Source organism: Eurosta solidaginis, chromosome 2, assembly GCF_040869045.1.
Source record: "Eurosta solidaginis isolate ZX-2024a chromosome 2, ASM4086904v1, whole genome shotgun sequence".
Classification (NCBI taxonomy): Eukaryota; Metazoa; Arthropoda; class Insecta; order Diptera; family Tephritidae; genus Eurosta; species Eurosta solidaginis.
Window position 1 is genome coordinate 222870755 of NC_090320.1, and position 27353 is coordinate 222898107.

The 27353-nt window shown below is 37.7% G+C and overlaps 1 protein-coding gene across 1 annotated transcript in view; it reads left to right on the forward strand.

Annotated features, from left to right (window-relative positions):
* The window catches only part of LOC137240619 (uncharacterized), a 507794-nt gene that overhangs the window by 182157 nt on the left and 298284 nt on the right, over positions 1 to 27353 (forward strand). The window lies entirely within an intron of this gene.

A 27353-nucleotide genomic window follows, 5' to 3' on the forward strand; every position in this document is an offset into this window, starting at 1 on the left:
GCGTGGACGGTATTCTACCATCTTAGTAGCCGAGGGTGACACCTCGCCTAAATGTGATGAAACGGGTAACGTGGTCGTCGCTGGAGATTTCAATGCTAGGGCTGTTGAGTGGGGAATGCCCCAGACTAACTCCAGAGGAAGGCTAGTGCTAGAAATGACTGCCCGACTTGAACTGGTCATTCTGAATACCGGCACGACCACGACATATCGGCCACCAGGCTTTGGATACTCAATCCCTGATATTACATTATTATCGGAAAACCTGCTGTCAAAGGCGGCTGGATGGAGGGTGATGGATGATCTCACGGGTAGTGACCATAACTACATCACCTTCCATCTTAACGACTCAGGACAAAGTCGGACAAGGAGACCGCCCCTTATGAAAACAAAATGGGACGCCTCTAAGGTTGACTCTGCAAAGTTCTCCGCTGTTGGGAAAGCAAGCGCACGACAGATAGGCGACAGTGCCGAAGCGGCTAACGCTACGGTAGAAGCCATTGTGCGTTGCCTGAACCACGCATGCAAGACCTCAATGCCACGAGAAGGGCCTAGGAGAGGTAAAAAACAAGTGCACTGGTGGAGTAGCGAAATCGCCGAACTACGCAGGGTATGCCACATAAAGCGAAGGCTGGCAACCCGGGCACGCAGCAGGCCTGACGCGCTAGAGTATGCGGAGGCATAAAAAAGAGCAAAAAAGGTTCTCTGTGCCACCATAAAGCAAAGCAAACTTGATAGCTGGAAAAAGCTTTGCAAAGAAGTTGATTGTGATCCTTGGGGACAAGGTTATAAAATAGTAATGGGGAAATTCGGCCCTCCGAACCAAACGATGGATGAGGGAAAGATTCGAAGTATAGTAGATGCTCTGTTCCTCACACGCACAAGCAGAGAGGGTGACCACCTCACCACGAAGACCACGACGTGCAGCCGTTCAGTGAAGGTGAGCTAAAAGCGGCCCTACACAGAATGAAGCCCGGTATAGCGCCAGAACCGAATGGGATACCAGCTGAAGCAATAAGACTAGCTGCTAAGAGCAGTCCTGAGTTGCTGCTGCACATGTATATCAAATGCCTGGAAGCCAGGATCTTTCATACAAGGTGGAAGACAGCGCAACTCGTGCTAATCCCGAAAGGCAACGGAGACCCGAACTCCCCGTCGTCTTTTCGACCATTATGCCTGCCCAATACGGCCGGGAAAATGATGGAAAGCCTCTTTAAACAACGGCTGATAGCATCCATTGATGATGGAGGTGGTCTGTCCCTCGGCAGCATGGGTTCCGGAAAGGTCACTCCACAATATATGCCATAGCCGAGGTTATAAATGCGGTAAGGAAAGCTGAAACCGCGTGCCACCAAGCTACGCCGGTTGTCTTACTGGTCCGTCAGGTGGGACGACATGCTCGATGCGTTGAAACACTCTTTCAAGGTACCTCCTTGTCTACTAGCCATATTAAGGGACTACCTAAAGATCGCTGCCTCACGTACGAAACAAATGAAGGTCAGAGAAAGGTGAGGATAACAGGCGGAGCAGCCCAGGAATCGGTGTTAGGTCCCGACCTCTGGAATGCTTCGTATGACAGCCTCCTTCGTTTGCACATGCCAGAAAGTGCTTTTCTTGTCGCTTTCGCAGACGACGTGGCTGCCGTAATTACAGCACGGAACTGCGAGCAGGCGCAGCTTAAATTAAACCAAGTAATGCGCAGTGTACATACTTAGATAGATGAGTGACCATGGACTTCAGCTCGCGACAGCGAAAACTAAGATCGTTATCCTCACGAAGAGACGAATTCCAACCAGAATCAATATTATGGTTGGGGAACAACAAGTACAAACACGCAGCTCCATGAAATACCTTGGGGTGCGTCTAGATAGCACGCTAACCTTCTCTGAACACTTTCGAGAAAACTGCACAGACCATAGGATACTTAAGTCGATTAATAGCAAACATAGGCGGGCCAAGGCCATGTACAAGAAATCTGCTTGCTTCCGCTTCGGATTCTATACTCGTGTACGGTTCAGAAATTTGGGCGGATGCAATTAAATTCCGAAATTACCGAGCAGCTATTAGTTCTATCCAACGTAGAAAGGCGCTACGAATTGCCTCAGCTTACCGCACGGTATCCGCGGACGCAGTTCTTTTTATTGCGGGAACCATACTTATACATCTTCTCGCTGAGGAGAGAAACTCAATTTACCACCTTCGAGGGGAAGTATGCAGAGATGTGCTGCCACGCAGGCGCGAAATATTCTATCCGACGCTGGAAATAGCAATGGAGCTGCAGTACTGCAGGCAAGTGGACCAGGTAACTGATTCCCGAGCTGGAGCCATGGTTATAACGGCCACATGGAGAGTGCGACTTCTACCTGACACAGTTTTTAAGTGGCCACGGCTACTTCCTGGAATACGTCCACAGGCTGAGGAAGGTTGAAAATCCGAATTGCTTATACTGTGGGCTCATAGACGACGTAGGCCACACCGTTTTCGAATGCGATCACTTCGAACAGCAACGAAAAAGAGTGGAAGTAACACTAGGCGACCTCTTCCCGGGCAGTGTCATCCATAAAATGACCTGCAGAAATGACAGATGGGACAAGGTCAGCAGATATGCAAGGAATATTCTCCTCGCTAAACGGCAAGATGGTTGCTTAGCCCAATAACGTGAGAGTAGCCAAAGAGCTCACGTATCGCTTCCGTACCCGAAGTTATGCTAAACGAGGTCCCAGGTGCGGAAAATGCGCAGGCCGTGGGAGGTTAGGTTTTAGTGGGGAGTAGAGGTTTACGCCGATCACTTTATCGGCGGCGGCGGCGTAGGCTCTATTATATACCGGCGGCGGCGGTGTAGTGGGCGCGCCGGCGTACGCCGGTGTTCTTACTTTAAAAAGCTTAATTTTTCTATTAAAACAAATAATATTTAGGAAAGGTTTTGTTTGTATGTATTTAAGGAAATCAACGTTTTGGCCATTTCGGAAAGATCCGCAGTGTTTGCCTCAAAATCTCGCAGATCGTTCAAATATTTTCAGGAATAGCTCCTTGCGGAGGGATTGTCCCTCGTTCACTTATTCCAGAGAGGCTTCGAACCTTAACCCGGTATTTGGAATTGGTACTGCTGCGGCTGCTGAAAGGAAATAGAGATACATAAAATGGTCACACTTTTGTCTGTATATCTCGTGCAAAGCGTAGTTTCACCTGGGGTTAACTCCTAATCGTCGCGAACACAATTTTTTTAAATCATTTGTGGCTCCTTGGCGGTCACGCACAAAGGCGACTTACGGTTGCTATTAACGGTCTATTATTACTCATAACTCTCGTGGCACAAGGCGCCTCCAGCTTTTCGGCTGTTTTTAAGAGCTACAATTCCCGATGTGCGAACAGTAGCAATCCCGACCACAAGTCGCTACCACGCCTCCTGACCCTCACACCATATGCCAGCACAGAAGCAATAGGGCTGCGACTTCGAACTCATACCTTCCCCGACGTCACTTTCCTAGAAGCTCTAGCGGGTGACTATTCGGCCAAGGATGTCGCCCTCCAAATCATAAGCAGAGTAAGTGGATGTCATTGCGTAACTCATGGGTGGAAATCGTATAATCCTCGGCGCTTCAACATAATTAAAACTTTACAAGGACCCTAAATAAAATTTTTAAATTGTAGATCAAAGTTTGCAGATTTTTGTGTTCACAACATTGATTTCAATAGTCTTCGTTAAATGAAAACGAATTTTAGAATGAAAATCGACCGATTTTAAATTGAAAGATTTTAACTGCTGTTTTCCGGCCTTATGGTATAAGAGCTGATTATGGATGACCGCGTAGCTTCAGTTTTCAGACTAGTTTGACTGTCCACTACGTTAGGGTAGTAGCACAAACGGTCATTAGTTCGAATGTTTTGGGAAAACTTTTGCTTTACCACATTGAGTGTTCTTGCGAAGGACAAAGCCTCACCTGGTAAATATATGTGCCTACATATTCACATTTGTAAAAGGAGCCGTAACGTGTAGGTGATATTTAAACTTGGTTGATAGGCTATAATCAATGTGATTCACTCCTAGGAACTAGTTTTGGGTAGGGCCGCCAACTTTAGGAAATGTTAAACCGGGAGTCTTTGGTGTTGAAGGATGAAGTGTGAAAATCAAAATTAACATTTCAGACGCTATTTTATAGTTTCGCATTTTAATTAATTGCTCATTATTAATTTTTTGAAAAAAATATGTAAAGTGAGCATATAAATTTATTATATAACTTTTCTTTTAGTGTTTTGTTTTAATAACTTGGTGAATTGGGTGATGCAAAGTCCGTGTTAAGCTAACATCGAAAGCGCCTGTTTTTTTAAATAACTTTTGAACAGTTAGAAAGAGTTAAATTTCGCAATTAGTTTCTTATAACTGGCAGTGATGCGCATCCGTTGATACCATTTTCGAACATATCCGATCAATTTTCGACATGAACAATAAATGGCCCAAATAGTCTTAAATGAGTAGAAAATACAGTAACGCGCCGGACACCGCCGCCGCCGCCGCCGCGCCGATATTTTTGACATTCAGTGGCGGCGTTCGAAAAACGACGAAATTCGGCGGCGGCGGCGGCGTATATCTCTAGTGGGTAGCCCATGAAGAAAAAAAAACGTGAGCCCTACACTCGGAGAGGCTCGCTGCTACAGAGAGTAGCACCGAGGCCTTACAACCCGATTAGTGCATAAATCATTTCCTCCTTCCACGTAAAACAAAAAAAAAAAAAAAAAAAAAAAAAAACAATAATAATAATAATAATAAATAAAATTAAAAATAAATGTAAGGCGCGATAACCTCCGAAGAGATCTAAGGCCGAGCTTCTCTTCCAATTTGCGTCGTTCTCCTCTTGATTTTCCCAACAAATTGGCCGGACAGGACCTACATGTTTTATGCCGACTCCGAACGGCATCTGCAAGGCAGATGAGTTTTCACTGAGAGCTTTTCATGGCAGAAATACACTGGGAGCGCTTGCCAAACACTGCCGAGAGGCGACCCCGATTGGAAAAATTTTCTTCTAATTTAAAAAGCTTATTTCTAAAATTTTTATGTTGCTTTGCCCGGGGTGCGGACCCAGGGCATACGGTGTGGTAGGCGGAGCACGCTACAATCACACCACGGTGGCCGCCATAATAATAATAAACCCAATGAATTAATACCCCCCAAATCCCGCCCAACCGACACGAGGGCGCATGGGATTTTGTTTTTGCCAAGTTATTGATAGGCGGAGGTTTGTTAAGCGTCGAGATATAAAACTGCTCAGCTACAGAATAAAAATCATCAGCTGAGTATTATATATATATATAACAGTTGACAATTATACATATAGTAAATTGTTAAATAAGTTAACTCTTTTAGCATATAAAGATTTTTTATATATATATATATTTTTTTTATTTTGTTACGAGTTAAGATAGGATAGGACAGTTTTCATGACACAAACACCAAAAAGGTTCATTTAATTCGAAATTAGTTCTGCACTGCCTCAAAATAAGAGATTTGAAATGTCTTGATGCTCGTGATGGGACATTGAAATTTACTTCGTTCGAAAGCCACAGTAGATTAGCAATAAATAATATGCCTAGCATTTCTCTACGACTAGCTAGAGTTGGAAGGTTGATAAGCTTTATCCGACTAGTATAAGATGGATGATTATACGCAGAGTCCAAAGAAAAATCCTTAAAGAAAACAGTAAAAATTGCTTCTGTATTGACTCAAGCCTATCTGCATGAACTTGATATCGCAGATTCCAGACTATTGATCCGTATTCTAGTATCGGTCTAACTAATTTGGTAAAAGGGCTTTGGTTATATAAGGGTCATTAAATTCTTTAGACCATCTCTTCACGAATGATAAAACACATCTAGCCTTATTGCCAGTAGTCATAATATGAAGATTGAAACTAAGTTTAGCATCCATCGTGACTCCCAAGTCAAGAAAATAATTTACTGATACAAGGCAAAAATTATCAATTACGTAAGAGGCTCCTGGCAAAGATCTCCAAGAGAGGCATATGAATTTACATTTATTGATGTTCAGCGGCATTGAATTCGCGTTACACCAAGCAACTAAGCATTTTAAATCCGCTTGAAGCAAGGGACGTCCTTCAATAGACTCATAGGACCTAAAAAGTTTTACATCATCAGCATACATTAAAATTTTGGAATATTTTATTGTGGTACTGATATCATTAATAAATAGCAATAACAGAAATGTACCGAGATGACTGTGGGACGCCAAAGGGAATATTAATGACATCTGAAAGAGTATTTTTAAAAATTACTTGTTGCGTTCTACCGCAGAGATACGAAGATATCCACTGGGTGAGACCAGGTTAGAAGGCAAGTCGATCCAGCTTATGGATAAGCAAGGAGTGGGAAACTTTGTCAAATGCTTTACTGAAATCAGTGTAAATAACATCGGTGTGAAGATTTTCTCTAAATCCATTAGAAACATGAGTTGTGATTTCAAGTAGGTTGGTAATTGTAGATTTGCCTTTACAGAATCCATGTTGAGAGTCTGCAATCAATGTTGAAATGGAAAGTGTTAGCTGATTGGTAAAAATGGCTTCAAATACCTTTGGGATGGCACACAGTTTTGCAAATCCTCGATAATTTTCTACACATGACCTACTGCCGTTTTTGTGGAGGAGTATTAGAAAAGATTCCTTCCAAGCAGCAGGAAAAACATCATGTTTTAGGGACATGTTGAATAAATCAGTTAGGGGCTGATAAATGTGTTAAGCGCATTTTTTGAGAAAACATGTGGGAATTAGGTCTGGACCATATTTATAAGATTCCTTCAAAGACGTTAAATATGTAAAGACCCCTTCTGGAGATATTGCTGGAATATTAATTGCGTTAAGTGAGTTAAGTTGATACGGGTAATCACTAGACAAAAGGAATTAATTGTGCAAAGAAGTTACCAATATCTTGATCGTCGCTAGAGAAATCATCACGGTATTTCATACCAGAAGGAAACCCTTTAACCATACGTTTAGAGTTCACGAAATCGGATTGCAAGATATTTTCTTTTTCATCGTACAGGGAATGGTATTATAACACTTTTTGTTTAATTCAAAAATTTATGACGCAATATAGAGTACTTCAAGTAGTCGTAGTGTGAGTCCGTCTTCTTGTGCAGCTTGAACGAACGCGTTTTTTTTTTTCTTAAATATTTCAGTTCTTTGGTGTACCATATTTGGACTAGTTCAGTGGAAACACGTTTACGCTTAGGTAAGTGTCTTTTCAGAATACCGTGAATGATGGCATTGAAGTCAGAAACGTTTTTGTCAATATCTGCACCGTATTTGGGCCTAACTACTGTATATAGAATTTGGTTGAATTTATTAAAATTAGCCTTCGCGAATTCGAATCTAAAACTAGTGTCGTTTTCTGTGGTGTGCAACTCCGAGAACTTTCTTCCAATTCGTAAACTATTTCCAGCGAAGGATGGTAAGGGTCCTCAGGTACAGTAAGAGGTTCACCCCTCCCAAGAATGGATTTTGATGTATCATCAACAAATACCAAATCAAATACCCTCCCGAACGTGTTTGGGACTATAATTATCTGTCTTAGGCAAAGTTCAGTTATTTCGGCTCAAAAGTCGATGCTGGACAATTTTGTAGAAACCGGTACAATACCATGGTCGGATGTGGCCCATGATACGTGCGGAAGATTAAAGTAGCACAAGACAATTATCGAGTCTATAGGCTTCAACATTGAATTGATATCTTTCAGTAACAAAATATGATTCATATACACCGAGGGATCTGAAAATGGTGGGATATAGCAAATGGCAATATATAGGTAAAACATATTGCCAGCTGGATTTTAATTCACTTAAATTCCGTAGCTTCTATAACAGGTAAATTAACCTCACCGGAAGGTATAGAAGAATGTACCGCGAGCAAAACTCCACCTCCAACTCTGTTAAAACGATCTTCTATATATTTAGTAATCATTACAAAGAATCTCCGAATATAAATATGAGGCTTTAAACAAGTTTCAGTAAAAGCGAGGATATTGTAATTACAGTTAAATGATTTCAAGTAGAGTTTAGTTAGTTTCATGTTTAGGCCTCTTACATTTTGATAAAATATATTAAGAACAGATTTAATATTTAGTTTCTTGCAGCATTATTGTCATGAGGACCGGTAGCAAGTTTACGAATATTAACGTTGCGTTTATGCTCGAATTCACGCACAAATGCTCCTGGTGGCCAAAATGAATTATTCAAAATTGTTTCAAAATTGCGCGCGGATACGTCAATCCTAAATGTCGAAATATCTCTAGGATAATTAAAATTAAATTTACGAATAGTCACATTTTCGATTTAAGTTTACTTATGATGTACGACTTCAGGTCCTCTTCTGTAGTGTCTCGCTCGATTCTGGACACGAAAATTGACTTTTTAATCGGGACAGTAATCAATCTCCTAGCCGGCGGTTCAGATTCCGCAGAAGTGGTTTTGGGGAACCTGGTTCCTTTTTGCGGATTAAATTTTTTCTCTTAGACCGGGTTTAGGTTCGAAGGCTCCCTGGAGTTTAGGTTCGAAGGCTCCCTCGGCAAGGAGCTACTCCTGAAATTTTTGAACGATCCACAAGACTTTGAGTCAAAAACCCCGGATCTTTCCGAATTTGGCAAAACGTTGAATTCCTTGAATACATACAAACAAAACCTCTTTTAAGTATTATTTTAAATAGAAAAATGAAACTCTTTAAAGTGAGAATGTCGGCGTACGCCGGCCACGCCATCACCCCCGATAACGTGATCGGCGTAAACCTCTAATATACCTACATATCCTAGAAATGTGAAAATGCAATACGTAGAAGTAAACTTAATTTTTGTTTGTGCAGTTTGAATTAAAGCAAAGGCTCAAATTCGTTGTAAGCGCTATGTTTAATAATTCTTTATATAGGAAACCCTAGAAACAGCCTAAAATTTTACGTAAAGAAGAACCAAATCTCAAAAATTGTTTAGCAACCAACATTAATTAGCTGAATAAATTCAGAATGTTTATTCCTAAAAATAGACGCCTGCACCTGGAATTTGTGTGTGAATAGAAGTCAACTGGAGTATATTTTCACGTTCATATAAACATTGCTTTCGATAACCACTGTATACATTTTTATACTCAGTTGAGCAGAGCTCACAGAGTATATTAAGTTTGATTGGATAACGGTTGGTTGTACATATATAAAGGAATCGAGATAGATATAGACTTCCATATATCAAAATAATCAGGATCGAAAAAAAATTTGATTGAGCCATGTCCGTCCGTCCGTCCGTCCGTCCGTCCGTTAACACGATAACTTGAGTAAATTTTGAGGTATCTTGATGAAATTTGGTACGTAGATTCCTGGGCACTCATCTCAGATCGCTATTTAAAATGAACGATATCGGACTATAACCACGCCCACTTTTTCGATATCGAAAATTTCGAAAAACCGAAAAAATGCGATAATTCATTGCCAAAGGCGGTTAAAGCAATGAAACTTGGCAGATGGGTTGATGTTATGACACAGAATAGAAAATTAGTAAGATTTTGGACAATGGGCGTGGCACCGCCCACTTTTACAAGAAGGTAATTTAAAACTTTTGCAAGCTGTAATTTGGCAGTCGTTGAAGATATCATGATGAAATTTGGCAGGAACGCTACTACTATTACTATATATGTGCTAAATAAAAATTAGCAAAATTGGATGAAGAACACGCCCACTTTTTAAAAAAAATTTTTTTTAAATTCAAATTTTAACAAAAAATTTAATATCTTTACTGTATATAAGGAAATTAAGTCAAAATTCAACTCCTGTAATGATATGATGCAACAAAATACAAAAATAAAAGAAAATTTCAAAATGAGCGTGGCTCCGCCCAGTTTCATTTAGTTTGTCTAGAATACTTTTAATGCCATAAGTTGAACAAAAATTTACCAATCCTTCTCAAATTTGGTAGGGACATAGACTCTATGACGATAACTGTTCTCTGTGAAAATGGGCGAAATCGGTGGAAGCCACGCCCAGTTTTTATACACAGTCCACCGTCTGTCCTTCCGCTCGGCCGTTAACACAATAACTTGAGCAAACAAGGATATATCTTTACTAAACTTAGCCCACCTACTTATCTGAACTCACTTTATCTTGGTATAAAAAATTGCCGAAATCCGACCATAACCACGCCCACTTTATCGATATCGAAAATTACGAAAAATGAAAAAAATGCCATAATTCTATACCAAATACGAAAAAAGGGATGAAACATGGTAACTGGATTGGTTTATTGCCGCAAAATATAACTTTGGAAAAAACTTTGTAAAATGGGTGTGACACCTACCATATTAAGTAGAAGAAAATGAAAAAGTTCTACAAGGCGAAATCAAAAGCCCTTGGAATCTTGGCAGGAATACTGTTAGTGGTATTGCATATATAAATAAATTAGCAGTACCCGACAGATGATTTTCTGGATCACCTGGTCCACATTTTGGTCGATATCGCGAGAACACCTTCACATATACATCTACAGGCCACTCGCTTTTAAAACCCTCATTAATACCTTTAATTTGATATCCATATCGTACAAACACATTCTAGAGTCACCCCTGGCCCACCCTAATGGCGATATCTCGAAAAGGCGTCCACCTATAGACCTAATGCCCACTCCCTCTTAAAATGCTCTGTAACACCTTTCGTTTGATACCCATATCGTACAAACATTCTAGAGTCACCTCTGGCCCACCCTAATGGCGATATCTCGAAAAGGCGTCCACCTATAGACCTAATGTCCACTCCCTCTCAAAATGCTCAGTAACACCTTTCGTTTGATACCCATATCGTACAAACATTCTAGAGTCACCCCTGGCCCACCCTATTGGCGATGTCTCGAAAAGGCCTCCACCTATAGACCTAGTGCCCACTCCCTCTTAAAATGCTCAGTAACACATTTCGTTTGATACCCATTTCGTACAAATATTCTAGAGTCACCCCTGGCCCACCCTAATGGCGATATCTCGAAAAGGCGTCCACCTATAGAACTAAGGATTACTCCCTTTTAAAATGCTCAGTAACACCTTTCGTTTGATACCCATATCGTACAAACATTCTAGAGTCACCCATGGTCCATCTTTATGGCGATATCTCGAAAGGGCGTCTACATATAGAACTAAGGATTACTCCCTTTTAAAATACTCATGACCACCTTTCATTTGATACCCATATCGTACAAACATATTCTAGAGTCACCCCTGGCCCACCCTAATGGCGATATCTCGAAAAGGCGTCCACCTATAGACCTAATGCCCACTCACTCTTAAAATGCTCAGTAACACCTTTCGTTTGATACCCATATCGTACAAACATTATAGAGTCACCCCTGGCCCACACTAATGGCGATATCTCGAAAAGACGTCCACCAATAGACCTAATGCCCACTCCCTCTTAAAATGCTCAGTAACACCTTTCGTTTGATACCCATATCGTACAAACACATTCTAGAGTCACCCCTGGCCCACCCTTAGACGATATCTCGAAAAGGCGTCCACTTATAGACCTAATGCCCACTCCCTCTTAAAATGCTCAGTAACACCTTTCGTTTGATACCCATATCGTACAAACATTCTAGAGTCACCCTTGGTCCACCTTTATGGCGATATCTCGAAAAGGCGTCCACCTATAGAACTAAGGATTACTCCCTTTTAAAATACTCATTACCATCTTTCATTTGATACCCATATCATACAAACACATTCTAGAGTCACCCCTGGCCCACCCTAATGGCGACATTTCGAAAAGGCGTCCACCTATAGACCTATTGCCCACTCCCTCTTAAAATGCTCAGTAACACTTTTCGTTTGATACCCATATCGTACAAACAAATTCTAGAGTCAGCCCTGGTCCACCTTTATGGCGATATCCCTAAATGGCGTCCATCCATAGAACTATGGCCTACTCTCTCTTAAAATACTCTTTAATACCTTCCATTTGATACACATGTCATACAACCACATTCCAGGGTTCCCTAGGTTCATTTTCCTACATGGTGATTTTCCTTATTTTGTCTCCATAGCTCTCAACTGAGTATGTAATGTTCGGTTGCACCCGAACTTAGCCTTCCCTACTTGTTCTATATAAAATACAACGCGATATATACATACCTCCGAAAAGAATGAAGGCCGAGCTAATCTGCTAATTTGCGCCGTGCTCCTTTTAATTTTTCCTACGAATTGCAGGAACTGGTCCTGCAAGCTTTTCGCCAACACTGAACGACATTTTCAAGGCAGATGAATTTTCGCTGAGATACTTTCCATGGCAGAAATTCGCCCCCGTGAAGTTAGCACCCCAAAGTGCAGCACACCAATTTTTTTCAGAGTTCTAGGTTTATTTTGAAGAGTTCTAGAGTTGCCTAGGGGGTGCGAAAAGAGTTTTGCAACCCTAATGGGTTTTTAAAAAAAATATATTTTTAGGGTCCGGCACCCCTTTTACGCATAAAAAGTTCGAATCCCATTTTCTAGTAGAAAAAGAAGTGCTCTAGAGTTCCCTAGGGGGTGCGAAAAGAGTTCTGCAACCCTAATGGAGTTTAAAAAAATATATATTTTTAGGGTCCAGCACCTCTTTTATGCAGATAAAAAATTCTGAACCGATTTTCTAGTAGAAAAAGAAGTGCTCTAGAGTTCCCTAGGGGGTGCGAAAAGAGTTCTACAACCCTAATGGGGTTTAAAAAAAAATATATTTTAAGGGTCCAGCACCCCTTTTACGCAGAAAAAAAGTTCTGAACCGATTTTCTAGTAGAAAAAGAAGTGCTCTAGAGTTCCCTAGGGGGTGCGAAAAGAGTTCTGCAACCCTAATGGGTTTAAAAAAAATATATATTTTTAGGGTCCGGCACCCCTTTTACGCATAAAAAGTTCGGATCCGATTTTCTAGTAGAAAAAGAAGTGCTCTAGAGTTCCCTAGGGGGTGCGAAAAGAGTTCTGCAACCCTAATGGATTTTAAAAAAATATATATTTTTAGGGTCCAGCACCTATTTTATGCAGAAAAAAATTCTGAACCGATTTTCGAGTAGAAAAAGAAGTGCTCTAGAGTTCCCTAGGGGGTGCGAAAAGAGTTCTACAACCCTAATGGGTTTAAAAAAAATATATATATTTTTTTTTAGGGTCCGGCACCCCCTTTTACGCAGAAAAAGTTCGGATCCCATTTTCTAGTAGAAAAAGAAGTGCTCTAGAGTTCCCTAGGGGGTGAGAAAAGAGTTCTGCAACCATAATGGGTTTAAAAAAAATATATATTTTTAGGGTCAAGCACCTATTTTATGCAGAAAAAAAATTCTGAACCGATTTTCTAGTAGAAAAAGAAGTGCTCTAGAGTTCCCTAGGGGGTGCGAAAAGAGTTCTACAACCCTAATGGGTTTTAAAAAAGAATATATTTTTAGGGTCCAGCACCCCTTTTACGCAGGAAAAAAGTTCTGAACCGATTTTCTAGTAGAAAAAGATGTGCTCTAGAGTTCCCTAGGGGGTGCGAAAAGAGTTCTACAACCCTAATGGGTTTAAAAAAAATATATATATTTAAAAAAAAAATATATATATATAATATATATATTTTTTTTTTAGGGTCCGGCACCCCCTTTTACGCAGAAAAAGTTCGGATCCCATTTTCTAGTAGAAAAAGAAGTGCTCTAGAGTTCCCTAGGGGGTGAGAAAAGAGTTCTGCAACCATAATGGGTTTAAAAAATATATATATTTTTAGGGTCAAGCACCTATTTTATGCAGAAAAAAAATTCTGAACCGATTTTCTAGTAGAAAAAGAAGTGCTCTAGAGTTCCCTAGGGGGTGCGAAAAGAGTTCTACAACCCTAATGGGTTTTAAAAAAGAATATATTTTTAGGGTCCAGCACCCCTTTTACGCAGAAAAAAAGTTCTGAACCGATTTTCTAGTAGAAAAAGATGTGCTCTAGAGTTCCCTAGGGGGTGCGAAAAGAGTTCTACAACCCTAATGGGTTTAAAAAAAAATATATATATTTTTTTTAGGGTCCGGCACCCCCTTTTACGCAGAAAAAGTTCGGATCCCATTTTCTAGTAGAAAAAGAAGTGCTCTAGAGTTCCCTAGGGGGTGAGAAAAGAGTTCTGCAACCATAATGGGTTTAAAAAAAATATATATTTTTAGGGTCAAGCACCTATTTTATGCAGAAAAAAAATTCTGAACCGATTTTCTAGTAGAAAAAGAAGTGCTCTAGAGTTCCCTAGGGGGTGCGAAAAGAGTTCTGCAACCCTAATGGGGTTTAAAAAAAAATATATTTTAAGGGTCCAGCACCCCTTTTACGCAGAAAAAAAGTTCTGAACCGATTTTCTAGTAGAAAAAGAAGTGCTCTAGAGTTCCCTAGGGGGTGCGAAAAGAGTTCTACAACCCTAATGGGTTAAAAAAAATATATTTTTAGGGTCCAGCACCTCTTTTATGCAGAAAAAAAATTCTGAACTGATTTTCTAGAGAAGTGCTCTAGAGTTCCCTAGGGGGTGCGAAAAGAGTTCTGCAACCCTAATGGGTTTTAAAAAAAAATATATTTTTAGGGTCCAGCACCTATTTTATGCAGAAAAAAATTCTGAACCGATTTTCTAGAGAAGTGCTCTAGAGTTCCCTAGGGGGTGCGAAAAGAGTTCTACAACACTAATGGGTTTTAAAAAAAATATATTTTTAGGGTCCATCACCCCTTTTACGCAGAAAAAAAGTTCTAAACCGATTTTCTAGTAGAAAAAGAAGTGCTCTAGAGTTCCCTAGGGGGTGCGAAAAGAGTTCTACAACCCTAATGGGTTAAAAAAAATATATTTTTAGGGTCCAGCACCTATTTTATGCAGAAAAAAATTCTGAACTGATTTTCTAGAGAAGTGCTCTAGAGTTCCCTAGGGGGTGCGAAAAGAGTTCTGCAACCCTAATGGGTTAAAAAAAAATATATTTTTAGGGTCCAGCACCTATTTTATGCAGAAAAAAATTCTGAACCGATTTTCTAGAGAAGTGCTCTAGAGTTCCCTAGGGGGTGCGAAAAGAGTTCTACAACACTAATGGGTTTTAAAAAAATATATATTTTTAGGGTCCATCACCCCTTTTACGCAGAAAAAAAGTTCTAAACCGATTTTCTAGTAGAAAAAGAAGTGCTCTAGAGTTCCCTAGGGGGTGCGAAAAGAGTTCTACAACCCTAATGGGTTAAAAAAAAATATATTTTTAGGGTCCAGCACCTCTTTTATGCAGAAAAAAAATTCTGAACCGATTTTCTAGTAGAAAAAGAAGTGCTCTAGAGTTCCCTAGGGGGTGCGAAAAGAGTTCTGCAACCCTAATGGGTATTTAAAAAAAATATATTTTTAGGGTCCAGCAACCCTTTTACGCAGAAAAAAAGTTCTGAACCGATTTTCTAGTAGAAAAAGATGTGCTCTAGGGTTCTCTAGGGGGTGAGAAAAGAGTTCTGCAACCCTAATGGGTTTTAAAAAAAAATATTTTTAGGGTCCGGCACCCTTTTTACGCATAAAAAAGTTCGGATCCGATTTTCTAGTAGAAAAAGAAGTGCTCTAGAGTTCCATAGGGGGTGCGAAAAGAGTTCTGCAACCCTAATGGGTTTTTAAAAAAAAATATTTTTAGGGTCCAGCACCCCTTTTACGCAGAAAAAAATTCTGAACCGATTTTCTAGTAGAAAAAGAAGTGTGTAGAGTTCCCTAGGGGGTGCGAAAAGAATTCTGCAACCCTAATGGGTTTTTAAAAAAAATATATTTTTAGGGTCCAGCAACCCTTTTACGAAGAAAAAAAGTTCTTAACCCATTTTTTGTAGAAAAAGAAGTGCTCTAGATTTCCCTAGGGGGTGCAAAAGCCACCCTCCGAAAAACCACCTTAGAGACCAGTTAGGATAGTAAGGTGGGTTTTCAGAGGAAGTTGGTGTACCATCAAACACGACTTTTTTCCACTTTTTCAGCGCAACTTCCTATGAGAGAACTATTTTTTTTTTTTATAAATCCTACTGATATGAGTAATAATGTTAAGCTAATGGGCCTGTAGTCTTTCGGGTGCAAGCGACTGACCTTTCCAATTTTTTAAGCTATTGCATAGATTTTATCGCGGGCTTGGCGACTAAATCAAAAAAAACCGTAACGGATATTTGATAAAAAAGGTTCGAAAAGGTTCGAAAAGTTTCGAAAAGTTTCGAAAAGGTTCGTTGTTAGCAACAGGCCATATACATAAAATTGGATCTCTATCATAAAGTTAAAGTTAAAGTTAAAGTTAAAGTTGAAGTTAAAGTTAAAGTTAAAGTTAAAATTAAAGTTAAAGTTAAAGTTAAAGTTAAAGTTAAAGTTAAAGTTAAAGTTAAAGTTAAATTTAAAGTTAAAGTTAAAGTTAAAGTTAAAATTAAAGTTAAAGTTAAAGTTAAAGTTAAGTTTAAAGTTAAAGTTAAAGTGGAAGTTAAGGTTAAAGTTAAAGTTAAAGTTAAAATTAAAGTTAAAGTTAAAGTTAAAGTTAAAATTAAAGTTGAAGTTAAAGTGGAAGTTAAGGTTAAAGTTAAAGTTAAAGTTAAAGTTAAAGTTAAATTTTATTATTTAAAAAATTTTTAAGCTATTTTCTTATCGGTCACCACGCTTAAAAAGTGTAACTTGAATTAATATCAAAGACAAAACTTGAATTAATATCAAAGAAAACAAAATGTTGCATAAATATTATAATTGCATAAGTTGATAATATGCAATAGCTTTACCGCGGCAGTCCCCGAGTGCCACACGTCCTTTTTTTGTTTCACGGATAATAGTACGCAAACTAGTACCAACAACAGTGTCGAAAGTTATTGCTAAGTGCAATAGACGATCAAAAAAAAAAAAAAAAAATTGTGATCATTCGAAAGATAACAAAAGAAAAAAGTTTAGAGACAGTGGAAACGATTACATAACAATAAAAAATTTATGTATACCCGGTAAAAACTCTCCAGAAGGCGTAATATGGAGAAATGTTGTAAATGCTATCATCCATGATGCTGTGAGTAATGGAAAAACGTTGCAAGTTACATCTAGCCGTGAACATACAACGTTTTTCCACTGAAAGAATTTTTAAACAGTAAATTAATTCATTTTCAAATCAAAATTGAACAAATTTTTGTATACAAGTTTTTGTTATCATATTTTTCAAGACCTTAAAAAAATAAAAAGAAAAAACCTATATTTTCAACAATAAACTTTTCTTTGCTCTCCTGAAAAATTATAATTTTGTAACTTACCACCTCATTCGCTATTACCATTCAAATTATTAAAATAGAATAAATCTGTGGCCTCATGCAGTAACCGCTTAAGTCGACTTAAGAAGAATTTGAGTTATTAGTAGTATGTTGTTTGCGAATGAAAACTACATATTTGTGTCCAGCCAGTGTCCTTCTAGGTAAACTATTAGAGGAGTTATTGGCAAGTGCATAATCGCCGAACTCGAAACTGTACTAATTTACATTTGCATAAGTAGCTTATGTGTTCTTAAGAAGAAATGTAAACATTTATTTGTGTTGCATAATACGTCTATCTCGAGATAAGCGGTTATTGCAAACATATTTTCTTAACAAAGCGGCACATTTTAGTATACAGTAGAAAAAGCTTAAGTCGTAGTAAGCGATTATTGCAAAATCGAAAACTTACAAAGTGGAGTGATAACTAGAATTAGGTTTTTATTGTAAATTTATTATGCCGAGAATAATGGACCTCTATCGAGATAAGCGGTAATTTCACCTATTGTATAACACATTTGAGTTCTTAAGTCTACTAAATTTTTGTAAAGAAGAAGAAATAAAAATGAATAAAAAAACCGTTTTCTATCTCTGGATTTGATGCCACGACCTTCCGATCGCGAGCTAGTCACTTTACTCGTCCGCCAAAGGCTGTTTTCTCAGCTATTCGAACATGAAATATTTTGATTTGTTGCAATTTGATTTCTTTAATGTAAAAGTTACGCACTAAGTATGAACGCATTAGCAAATTACATTTAAAAGTGTTCCATTTGAGTGAAAAGAGCTTTGTTAACTGTTTTAATTTGGCGAAAATTTCCGAAGAGGTCTAAACAGTTGTGTATTTTTCAATACGAAAATCTAGAAAAAAATTGGATTCGCCGAATTCGAAGTGTTTGCGTTTAATAATGAGGATCGCGAATCCATCCTGATTATCAAGTTACTGACTCTGAATCTGAAAATGGTAACCATGAAAATAATAAAATTAGTATCATTGTGTCAGAAGTGGATCACCAAGAATTCGATGGAACTATTTGAAGAACTGAAAAAGGTTCCTTCTCCCGCTAAAACTCCAAATTAAACGGAATAGTAGTAAAACTTACGTAAACAGTAGTAACAGAAAGAGTTTTCCACCTTATAAATTACGAATGCCGCAGAAAATGAAATACTAAAATATCACCTTCTATCCACAATAAATTATTTGATAGCTTTTGCGCACTTGGTTCTCACAATGAACGAGTTTTATTTATTGGAACCCTTATAAATATTGATGGCAAGAAATTGGCTAAATTATATTACAACGCTAAAAAGCCTCGTCAAGGTGACCACACCATTGTGTATAATGTGAATGAAGAACAAATATTCAAGTATGTAAAAAAGTTTTTTAAAGACGTTGTGAAAACAAATCTGTGGTCCAAACTGAAGTTTTCTTGATAGACGTGGCTCCCCCGCTGGATGAAACATGCTCCCTAAAGATAGAATAATCAAAATTAAAGAACACATTAACAGCTTTCCAAGCTATGAGAGGCACTACATAAGCAGTGGCCTATGCTGCAGATATTTCCACGCCGAGTTATCGCTTTCGAAAATGTATGCACTATTTTGTGGCAAATATCCATCCCAAGCCACTGCTTGTTTTTCATATTGGAAGGTTTTTAAATGTACAGATTTTATTATATTTATTATATTTATTTTTAACTCGGTACGTTTATTTTTAGCAAAGAAGATTAAACTAGATACTTGTCAAACATGTGATAAATTTGAGATAAATTGGAAGCAAAAATAGTTGCTCCTAATCATGGCAACAAAGAAGATCTAGTTCAATAATTGCAGAATGGGCGGTTAGTGCACCGAGAAATAGCGGAGTTGGCTTGCAAACTCCAAATGGGTAGATAAAGGAACTACTGGCATAAGAAGTTTTCCCTTCGACCTACAAAAATATTTGGCCCTTTCCTGCGCATCTCCTTAGGCTTTTATAAAAGACAATTTTTTACTTTTAATTTACACGATTGCACAACAATATCTCCATATTGCTACATGTACAAAGGAATATCAAGGCGCGGTGAAAATCAGATCGCTTCTTGTTCATTCGAACATCTTAAGAACCTTCAGGGAGTGAGCCATGTTGTGTTCCACAGTGATAATTGTGCTCATTTGTGTTCGTAATGTTCACATCAGCAAATCACGTTCCCAATCCTATTTATATTATCGACACAAGTTTATGGAACCAGGCCACACCCCATAGATCACGCGCTTATTGAAAGAAAGAAGAAAATCACAAATGCTACAATACACCATCTCCATGATTGGTATTATTTTGTTGGGTGTGGCGGTACAAGAAACGTTTTTGATGTTTTAGAAATGGATACAGTTAATCTCTATACATTTTCCAATATACTAAAATCAAAATATAACTGGAGACTTAGTAATGAAGATAGCGAAAGGTTTCTTTCGAAAAATATTAAATGGTTACGATATAAAAAAGCAAATTTGGCCAAAATTTACTATAAAACTTGTCTTAATTAAAATGGCCTTTCAAAGCTTTAAATATTCTAAATAGAGGTTCAAATACAATTTATTTAAAAAAAATCCATTAATGAAAGGGTTATAATGAAACTTAGCTCACTATATTAAATACAAACATTGGTATGAGTGCAATGACCTCGAATTTTTCCTTTTACTTTTTCTAGTTTATGGAGTGAGTTTTTTGTTAAAAATTGTATTTATTGTTAAATAAAATTAACAAATGAAACATCTAACTCGGGACTATATATTTCGGTTTTAAGTTTGGCTGATATTTAAATCAAAATCTGCAATAAAGGCTTAAGTCGATGTAAGATGTAAGTGTACATATTTTAAAATTTGCAACAACCTACTAAGTTATAGTTATAAGTGCAAAAATTTCTTGTAATACACATACGTTTTAAAAAAGATTTGGTGGCCCTTATTAACCTTACTTTAAGTCATATGATTCACGAACTTTTGATTGAGTACCTGTTTTAAATTTTTTGAAATATGCATTTAAATATTAAATATCAATTTGCGGCAAACTAAGATATAAGACTTAAGGAGTTATTGCAAAAAAGCAAACTAAAATATAAGAATTAAGCGATTGTCGAAAAAACTGAGCTCTGACAAAATTACCGAGCTGCTGATTGATGAAATACTTGATTCAGATGACGATGATACAGGCACTGATTTTTTAAATTTTATTATTTGCCAAAATTGGGTTCACACGGCGAAGAATCTGGTTCCCCCTCATCGTCCAATAGTGAGCTATCAGATTTTGAAATCATTATAGCACCGAACGAATTTGTGGGATCCAATTTAGCACAAGACGATAATGAGAATTACATCTCAACAAACTTTAGGTTATAGTCATCTCTTTGAGAAAATTCCATACCTAAAGATATTATAAGTGATTAGCGTGGATGTAATATAAGTCCGGAAATTCCTCTCAATTCTTTGCCCTTTCAAAATTTTTCAAAAGATGTTTCCTCGAAGCCTGTGCATGTATATCGCACAATGTACAAATGACCCCATTTCTGAGTTTCAAGCCGCAAAAAAAAGTTCAAATATAATAAAGACTGATACAAATTATGCTGGGCTCTATGTTCGTTATGTCTTAGAACAAGCTTCCGATTTTAAAACATTATTGGTCAAAACATTCTTCAATAAGTAATGCTATTATCAAGACTGCAATATCTCGTAACCGCTATACATTTTTGACATCAAAATTATATTTTGCATATTCTCAGAAACCACTGATTGCAGTAAAACTTATTACATCGACGATGTTGTGGAATATATGAAAAGTATATTTCAAAAATACCGGCAGGATAAGTTTAGGCAGAGAAGAGATGAATCAATGGCAAAGTTTAAAGGAAGATCATCCTTAAGACAATATATGCCGCTCAAATCAGTAAAATGTGGAATAAAAATGCGGCTGCGATGTGACTCTGAGACGGGATACAGATATGATTTCAATATATACAACGGAAGAGAACAAAATCAATACGATGGAACTTTAGGCGATAATAGAAAATATTTACCACCAACAAACGAAAAATGGGAAAGAAATGAGTCCTCGTTCAGGGTCAGCACATCTCAATATGAAAATTTTTTATACCCAGTTGAGCAGAGCTCACAGAGTATATTAAGTTTGATTGGATAACGGTTGGTTGTACATATATAAAGGAATCGAGATAGATATAGACTTCCATATATCAAAATAATCAGGATCGAAAAAAAATTTGATTGAGCCATGTCCGTCCGTCCGTCCGTCCGTCCGTTAACACGATAACTTGAGTAAATTTTGAGATATCTTGATGAAATTTGGTATGTAGGTTCCTGAGCACTCATCTCAGATCGCTATTTAAAATGAACAATATCGGACTATAACCACGCCCACTTTTTCGATATCGAAAATTTCGAAAAACTGAAAAAGTGCGATAATTCATTACAAAAGACCGATAAAGCGACGAAACTTGGTAGATGAGTTGAACTTATGACGCAAAATAGAAAATTAGTAAAATTTTGGACAATGGGCGTGGCACCGCCCACTTTTAAAAGAAGGTAATTTAAAATTTTTCCAAGCTGTAATTTGGCAGTCGTTGAAGATATCATGATGAAATTTGGCAGGAACGTTACTCTTATTACTATATGTACGCTTAATAAAAATTAGCAAAATCGGAGAAGGACCACGCCCACTTTAAAAAAAAATTTTTTTTTAAAAGTAAAATTTTAACAAAAAATTTAATATCTTTACAGTATATAAGTAAATTATGTCAAGATTCAACTCCAGTAATGATATGGTGCAACAAAATACAAAAATAAAAGAAAATTTCAAAATGGGCGTGGCTCCGCCCTTTTTCATTTAATTTGTCTAGGATACTTTTAACGCCATAAGTCGAACAAAAATTAACCAATCCTTTTGAAATTTGGTAGCGGCATAGATTTTATGGCACTAACTGTTTTCTGTGAAAATGGGCGAAATCGGTTAATGCCACGCCCAGTTTTTATACACAGTCGTCCGTCTGTCCTTCCGCATGGCCGTTAACACGATAACTTGAGCAAAAATCGATATATCTTTACTAAACTCAGTTCACGTACTTATCAGAACTCACTTTATCTTGGTATGAAATATGAACGAAATCCGACTATGACCACGCCCACTTTTTCCATATCGAAAATTACGAAAAATGAAAAAAATGCCATAATTCTATACCAAATACGAAAAAAGGGATGAAATATGGTAAGGTAATTGGATTGTTTTATTGACGCGAAATATAACTTTAGAAAAAACTTTATAAAATGATTGTGACACCTACCATATTAAGTAGAAGAAAATGAAAAAGTTCTGCAGGGCGAAATAAAAAACACTTAAAATCTTGGCAGGTATTACATATATAAATAAATTAGCGGTATCCAACAGATGATGTTCTGGGTCACTCTGGTCCACATTTTGGTCGATATCTGGAAAACGCCTTCACATATACAACTGCCACCACTCCCTTTTAAAACTCTCATTAATACCTTTAATTTGATACCCATATCGTACAAACTCATTCTAGAGTCACCCCTGGTCCACCTTTATGGCGATATTTCGAAAAGGCGAACACCTATAGAACGAAGGCCCACTCCCTTTTAAAAATACTCATTAACACCTTTCATTTGATACCCATATCGTACAAACAAAGTCTAGAGTCACCCCTGGTCCAGAAAGGCCCACTCCCTCTTAAAATACTCATTAACTCCTTTCGTTTGATACCCATATTGCACAAACGAATTCTAGGGTCACCCCTGGTCCACCTTTATGGCGATATCTCGAAACGGCGTCCACCTATGGAACTAAGGATTACTCCCTTTTAAAATGCTCATTAACACCTTTCATTTGATACCCATATCGTACAAACGCATTCTAGAGTCACCCCTGGTCCATCTTTACGGCGATATCTCGAAAAGGCATCCATCTATAGTACTTAGGTCCACGCCCTTTTAAAATACTCATTAATACCTTTCATTTGATACCCATATCATACAAACGCATTCTAGAGTCAACCCTGATCCACCTTTATGGCTATATCCCTAAATGGCCTCCACCTATAGAACTATGGCCCACTCCCTCATAAAATACTCTTTAATGCCTTTCATTTGATACACATGTCATACAAACACATTCCAGGGTTTCCCTCGGTTTATTTTCCTACATGGTTATTTTCCCTTATGTTGTCACCATAGCTCTCAACTGAGTATGTAATGTTAGGTTACACCCGAACTTAACCTTTCTTACTTGTTATTATTATTGTACGTTGAGAACTGCTGGCACAAATGTTGTATCACACAATAGTACTGGTGCTACAATGTTGTACCGGGGGAGCCAGCCCTCCCCCCCCAAAAAAAAAAAATTTGAAATTTTGGAATGCAAATAATCTAATTATCTGTACCTTAATTACTTGAAACTAATTAATTATATTTACCTAACAGGCTGAATGCCGGTTCGAAAGTGTTAATAAATAAGAAACGGCGGAAAAAGTCACAAATTGAAATGAATCCACGAATTTATTCCGCGCTGCTGTACGTCGTGCTTAGCTGTCTTTTTACCTATACAAAATCGCAATGATAATGGAAAATCTTCGAATATAACGGATAATATTGTATTCGAAGAACTTCCATTAACAATACGAATATTTGCAGGTGAAAAAGCAGCTAGACACGACGTATAGGGGCGCGAAATGAATTCGTAGATTCACTTCAGCTTGTGACTTTTTCCGCCGCTCGTTAATTAATAAGTAAAGCAAGAAAACATTTGTGAGCCCTATTTATACATATTAGATGGCGTGTATAAAAAATAAACAAAAGCTTATTCTCAAATTCGACACATACTTGTATTAAAAATACGTATAATTTTAAAGCTGGGTGGGAGTTTACCTAATTTCATGGTTGCCATTTAATCCATTTGTGCCAAAAATGTTCTTTAGGCAGCATTCTTACCACAAAAATTGCTCAATCAAGAGCAATGGCATTTCACATATGAAATAATTTGTTCGAGACATTAAAGAGAAAGGTGTTGGATCTTATATTGCAGTTAATTGATGAAACAACGGGCTTACCAGAAAAAAGTCTCATTTTAGCGGCAATATACATATTTTTGATCGGTTACCAAACACGTTTCGTTATCGACTTTTTGTCACTATAAGAGCTCACATGGCGGCCACCATGGTGCAATAGTAGCGTACTTCGCCTACCACACCGAAGATCCTGGCTTCTCGCCTCTGGCAAAGCAACATGAAAATGTTAGAAACAAGTTTTTTCAATTAGAAGAAAATTTTTCTAAATGGGGTCGCTCCTCGGCAGCTTTGGCAAGCACTCCGAATGTATTTCTGCCATTAAAAGCTCTCAGCGAAAACTACTCTGCCTTGCAGATGCCGTTTTGGACGAGGGATAAAACAAGCAGGTCCCGTCCCGCCTATTCATCCTAAAATATCTTCGGAGGTTATCACGTCTTTTTTTTATTAGAGCTAAATTTTTTTCAACGGCAAACGCATTCAGTAAACTTTATAGCAATTGCCTTCCTTGCATATTTAATTCTTTGCACAGTACATCCTTTTTATGTAATCAAGTGTTGAAGTTCTGTTTTTTGTTGGTGTCGGTTTAAACGAAACTGGTATTTTTGCTTTAGTTCTATTTATAGAACTACAAAGAATTAACCAATGTTGTCCACGTGTATGAATTAAGCGGGGATTGCTCTCACTGCTTTTGAATGTATGAAAACATTTATTTGAAGCAATTTTTAATTTATAATTTATTTAATAACTAGCAGACCCGGCAGGCGTTGTTCTGCCTTAAATTTGGTCGGCATACATTTTAATAAGCTTTTTCCATCAAACTCTTCCCTCCCCCCTCTTCACTTTTTCTTAATCCTTTTATTCACCCCTCCCTCCGTCTTTTTCGCTTCATCTATCTCTATCTTCGTCTCACTTTATCTCTTTCTCAGTCTCCTTCTTCTTCCCTCTTTTCTCTTCTCTCAAGTTCTTCTTCATCCCTTACTGCCAGTCCCAGAGGGTGGTATGTATTTTGTTCCAGTAAAATTTCGAGTACCAGTCCTACTCAGTCTCAGTCCCAGTCCTAGTCCTAATCCCAGTCCCAGTCCGTCTCTGGTCTACCTCCCGGAAAAAAGGGTTGTAAATACTAACATAGTCAAATTTATATAACAAATTTCAGGTAAATATAATAGGACGTATGTAAATGGGTATGTGGGTATTATTAATTCATGTCTTTATTTCGCCTTCGCGTGCATATTTATCAGTTTTACCAGGTTGGTGCGACTAAATCGAATATCAGAATGAAAATTACTTTAAAGCTCTCAGCAACAGCTTTCATTTGATATCCATATTAAAAACACATGCTACGGGTATCCGGGTCCACCTTTTGGCCTATATCTCGAGACCCTTTCCACCAATACGTATGAAAATTACCCTGTAATGAAGCCCTCATCATCAGCTTACATTTGATATCCATATTGTATAAATCCTATCTAGGCGTACACGGGCCCATGTTTTGGTATATATCTCGAGACCCTAGTCACCCAGGGGTGTATGAAGATTTCCCTGTACTAAGGCACTCATCAAAAGCTTTCATTTGGCCTATATCTCGAGACCCTAGTCTGCCAGGGGTGTGAAAATTACCCTGAGCATTCATTTATTTAAAACAAATAATTTCAAGTGTACAAAGATCAATACATTAACAGTTATACTGAATTTTGTATCATTCATTGGGTTCTATATATGTACTTTAGGGCGGGTCGATTTAAAAATCGCTCATTGCTCTGTGAAAATCGTATTCTAGGGATCAAAATAAGAAACTTTGCCGAAGGAACCATACCTCTAAAACGAATTATGATGCCCCCCCTCCCACAATTTGAGTCGAACTTTTGGGTAGGGACAAATTTTGAAAAATCCCACTTTGACCCATTTAGAGTCCTCCAATCGACTCCAAATGTATGACCGACCCCCACTAACTTTGGAGGCCCGATCCACCGATGCCGGTGGAACACCCCTGGAACCCCCCTGGGGGTTCACTATACAAACATTTTCAAAGTTAATATCTACGCAGGCATTCCAGGTGGTTCTAAAGAGTTTAGAAATTTAATTGGATAATTCACAATTTGATCTTCATCTGTAACTATGTCGATCGATTTATATTTCGTCACTTTATCAGGAATTTGGTTTTGAATGCGATCATTGATTTTGTTAACATGATCATTTTTGGGAGCTCAGATTGCTCGTTCGCATAGCCAAAAAACAATGTAAATTTAAAATTCTTAATTCTGCAATATTAAAAACCTTCGTGTTGATCGAAGGAACCTATATCCAAAATTTGGTGATGATTAAAGTGTGGGAAATACGTGTCCATAGCGAGCACACACACGAAGAAACTGATTTTAAGCGGTTTTATTTTTATATATATATATATTGTTTGTACATCAATAAAAAAAACTAATTGGAACTTTTTTTTGAACTTTTGTTCTTTTTTTCGATGAATTTCGGACCAAAATGAAAAAATGGTGTGGCAACTGCGTTGGAATCAAACTAAATAAATATTTAATTTTGCTTCTTGAACGCTACGTGTTCAATCAACGTGTAATATTGCGTTTTATCGTATAACACGTTATACGTGTTTTATCAACAACTAAACCACTCCCACTACGATGATTTTAGTCTTACAAACACATCCACAGCTAAATTTTGGTGACCACTAATGCATTCTCAATTTGGTAACCGTGTATATGTAGTGGTACCCACCGCTGCTCATAAGACACAAAATAGAGACGCTCAGAAGAATAAACTTTGTCATTATACATAATTAAGTGACATATTTTTACAAAGCGAAAGATAAAGCTACTCAATAAACAAAACAATTGGGATTATCAAATGTTCAAGTGAAATATTAGTTTAGATAGGCAAACTCCTACTAAGCCTAATTTATGCTATAACAAGTAAGGACGGGACTGTTTTCGACTGCACCGAGGACTTCATACGTTTCATAAATGGAGCTAAGCAATAATCTTATCCCATTTGTAACATCCGAATAATCGACTGTATAACAGATTTACACACCTAAGCGACATTTTCGATA